The sequence below is a fragment of the Lottia gigantea genome (genome assembly GCF_000327385.1).
Source record: "Lottia gigantea unplaced genomic scaffold LOTGIsca_1012, whole genome shotgun sequence".
Classification (NCBI taxonomy): Eukaryota; Metazoa; Mollusca; class Gastropoda; family Lottiidae; genus Lottia; species Lottia gigantea.
This window is the reverse complement of record NW_008706776.1, coordinates 1-4,838: the sequence shown is the minus strand read 5'-3', so window position 1 is coordinate 4,838 and position 4,838 is coordinate 1.

The following is a 4,838-nucleotide window of genomic DNA, read 5'->3' as shown; positions in this document are numbered from 1 at the left end:
TCAACTATCGTCATTCGCAATTCAACATTATTCATCATTCATCAACTATCATCATTCTTAATTCAATACTATTCATCAATGCTAAGACTTATTTTCTCGTGATTTAGTTATCTGTCCACAGTTGCGTATTGACTATGTTGAGAGTGGGAGGGGTGTGTTATTAGACAATACCCCAACCCCAAACTCTCATCGGACTTGTGAAAGGTCAAATGGAGCCTTCTTAATGCTCAAAATTCATCATTGACCAACTGAAATCCGTTGGCTTTTGGGGGCTGCACCTTTCATTTTAACCCATCAGCCACACCCCTACCTGTTCAGGAGACAGTAACTTGGTAACAGGAAGGTATTAAATCACTAAAAGTTGCATAAAACATTTTTTTTATTAAATTTGTGGATCATGTAGAATCACATCTTTAAGATCATGACATTAAATAATAATATTTGTTTTATTGTAACCTGGTTATGATTTGTGAAAATACTTTATCCAGGATACAAAATCTAAAACTCAATTATTTGATATTACAAAGTATTCCACGAAGACCAACAAGTTACATATCCAACTACTTATTCAATATCTATAAATCATTTGAATACAAAATGTAAATAGTGAGGTCACTACGTATTTTCTCCTCCAAAATAATAGTTATATTCGTGTACTATTATGATAATAATTCTGATAAACAAAATAGTTTAAAAGAAAATTCTTCAGCCAGAACCACAATATATCATTCATTTTTAATTCAGGGTGTTTCTCCCACAGCAAGATCCAAATGGCCGGGTGAATGATTTTCTAAATCGAAACCAACTTCTCTTGAACCTTTTCCATCTTGATGGTGATTCAGTGACTGTAAAATGAAGAAGTCATAAGATAAGAATATGGACATAATAAAAAGAATAATTGCAGCACCATGGTTGGCATCCTAATAGTTGGAGAATAGATTTTATCGAAATAGTTTCTTGACCTTACAAGTAATAAAATAAATTCTTGTTCATAGAAGGTGTGAAACTTTCTTTTTTTTTGACCTGTTAAAGTATCAACTCACCAGTTAATTCTTCTAACCGTTTTGTTAATATTCTGGCCGCTTCCTCCAACTTTTTCTTTAATGTTCCAATGAATGATGATGAGGTACTGGTACTAAGTCGAAATGGTGCTGGTGAGATGAGTTTTGGGTGAATTAAATGTAGTGCCTTGTACAATAAAGAGGAAACGGCCCCTAACCTTTGAAGGGTTTTCATAATGGCAGGATCTGAAATAGAATATGTAAATGATAATGGGTAAGAAATATTAATTGATTTCACTTAAAGCACATCTGATGTTGAAGATTTGGGGTTTTCTTGTAAAGAACAGTGTGTAGTTTTCAGAATCAGGTGGTTATTTAACAATCTGTAATGACCTCATTCTGCTTGCCATTCTAATATATTATACAATGAAATCCATACAAATTACCTTTCAGTAACTTAATAAAAATTTACCTACCATCTAATATAGGAACTGATGGTTGGTTGTCTAAATCATTTGTTTCCAATGTTTCTGAAATATTACAACAATCAAAATACTAACATTTTTCGATTAATCTCAAATAAAACAAAGTATAATATATATTCTATTATATTAAATGAATTGAAATTATCATTAGAGTACATTGCATGGAAGAACTGCTCAGAGGTGGAGGTTATATATACAAAGGGGATAAAGATGACAAATGGATCATGATCGTGATGAGGATAAATACCAAATTCACGACAAGTAGGAGGTAAGCAAATGATGCTGACGGTATATCGAGAATGGCTAATCTGGATGATGAATGGTACATGGTAATGATGATGACGTTGATGATAGTGATTTGGATGGGGATGACTAAATAAATTACATACCAGTGTTGGTGATAACTTTGAACGGGCTATTCAAGTCGTCACCCGCTTCCTCCAAGAGGTTGTACAATGAAATGAGAAATGAAAATGATGAGTTTGAATCTAAATGAAATGATGGATCTGAAATGGAGGATGAAATGAAATGATTGGCCTTTTCCAACATGTAGGAAGCGATCGTAACTTTCTGCAAAGCTCGAGCAATAGCTATATCTGAAATAATATAAATTCACTGTTATAGGAAAATGAACAGAATGCTTGGACTCTTCCTATTTACTAATAGAATAACTATATTGAAATTATTGCTTTATCTCTATGGGCGTGTGATAGTACGATGGCTTGAATGACAAATCATTTTCACTCAAAATTCCATTCGACCTAGTACATTGGTACGGCTTATTCGGGAAAGATCATTGCCCAGAGATTTGTGACCAGCTGGTATTAAGAATCCTTATGAACCTAAGTTGTTATCATTGTAACATAAAGTTGTTTCTTTCATGTTTTTAAGACTCAATTATTTGATGGTAAATTAGCTCTGAGGTGAACTATTGGATATTCTTACCAAGTGGTAGAGAAACTGGTTGTAAATTATCTGAGCCTCTTGTTGCATTTAAATCTTCTGTTTTCTGTCGCCATTTTACCTGAAATAAATATTTAAATTGGATCTTGAATATATCGATCTATTCCTCTCAGATATTAACTCTGTATTATTTTTCATTTATATCTGTTTAACGTTTAATCGTTCAATCAGTTGTAGAGTAACCTTCATTTCGTGCTTTATAAGATGTATATAATACAAAATATAAGTATTAAAATACTCCATCAATATATACCCACAGTATATAATTTTGTTTTACAAGTTAAATTGAGATAAACTTATTGTAACGTTTGAGCTAAATATTTAACAAAGTGGAGCTATAAGAAAGATTGTAGTCATTAAAACGTGTTTGTCGTCAATCTCAAGTTTGTAGAGTCTAATTTTAATATAAATCTATGAGCAAATGTTGTTTTGGTTCCAGGTTCTTAGAAAACGAACCAATATACCAGCAATCTGATCGGTCAGTCACTAAAATTGAGTTTATAGATTAACTAATCATATGGAATGACTATGTTTTATAATGTTGATTGTAGGTCTATCTTAGTTATGTTTTTAAGAAACAATTTTCATTTAATTTATTTTATAACTTACCTGAGAACAGAATCAAAACAGAATGAGTTTTCTTCACAAATATAATATAGTTGTATCAAAAACTAAGGTTTATCTTGATGTATCCAAACAAGACAATGATCACTAGAGGTGACAATCGACATGACGTCATGGCAACAATAACGTTACGTTATACTATAAAATTGGTACAAAATAATAATAATAATAATAATTTTAACGTTACGATACTTTGGTTTGGTCAATAATTGAAAGGTACCAACCCCATTGTGGTAGAATTTTTTTATTTGCAATCAACAGAAGAGTATGAAATAGTATTGAATCCATTTGAAAATCACGAAACTTAAAAATTAAACGACCGTAGATGTTTCTGAGTTTGAAATAATGTAAGATTTAGATGTTCTTTACTCTCTGGCTTTTCATTTATTTTAATTGTGAAAAACACCGACATATTTGCTCCCATGACTCGAGTCCATAGGTTGGAATCAAACTTGATATTCTCGAGTATTTTGCAAACCTATTAATCATTCATTAAATACCATCATTATAATTCAACACTTTTTATCATTCATCTTCTATTATCTATCATCAATGCATATTCATTCATGATTTTAATCACCATTTATTCACCACGTCCGTCATCATTCATCACCGCCATTGTATTATCATTACAATCATGATCCTCCCGCAAGGAAATTTAAGTTTAGGTTTAATTTGTTTTTTCGTGTCAATCTTCTTTAAAGAAAAAGCAATACAGCTCTTATATTATTTATACAAAACTCATTTCATTTTTTATAGACTGATATATATCCTTTTTTATTATGAGAAAATCGTTTATTTTTTATTTTGGTTTTGTTTTTTCTGTCATTAAACCAATAGTTTTTATTTCTGAAACTCAGTTAAGGTGATATATTTTTTAATCTAATAAAATCTAAGTGATCTTTGGACAGATAAAGAGGTGATATCTGTAAGATATTTACCATTCCAGATGATATTTTTATGATTATTCTCTTGTCTTCCTCCTATATCTTCCTATTTAGGGAGGAATCTTCTTAATCAAACCAATGGAGAAGAAGAATTTTTTTCATTTCCTAACTATTTTGAATAACTCCTGACTTAAAACATTAAACTATGTCAAATTCTTCTCGACAACTTCAAAATTTAACATCCATTTTAGAAGTTAAAATTGCCGATTGAAAAAAAACAGATTGCTTCACTTGAAATATATGGTCCTATCGAGAAATTGCGAATGTTTACCACCATGGAAATTAAAATAATGAAATTAGACATGTTCTCTTTTAATCATCGATTTTAACCTGTAGTATCACTGTAGTATCACTTGTAGATCTCCTTAGAATAAACCTTTCTCGGATATGTTATTCAGTTTTGAAATCAAAATATTCCCGTTGTAAAGTTTTAAATGGAGAATAAGCTTTTATCTTCTGATAGAGCATACAAAAAATAAGAAGTAATTTTAGAAAACGAAAACTGACAAAAGAGAAAAATAATCTTGACAAGTTGTTAAGATATAAGGATATTTTTGTTGACCTCTCAACGAGAAATCATGGTTAAGATTTGACTTTTGAAAAAGCTTTATATTTTCGTATTATTCTTATAAGATGTTATCTTCACGATGTTAAGCTATTACGAAATTCGTCTTATACCTTGACCGCACGTATCTTGTATCACGGAATTCAGCGATTTGATTGGATTGTACGCCAGCTATACAGCCAATCAGATCAATCGACAGAAAGACTAGTCATTGTGGCTTATTGTTTAGAAACACTCTGTCGGGACTCAGATT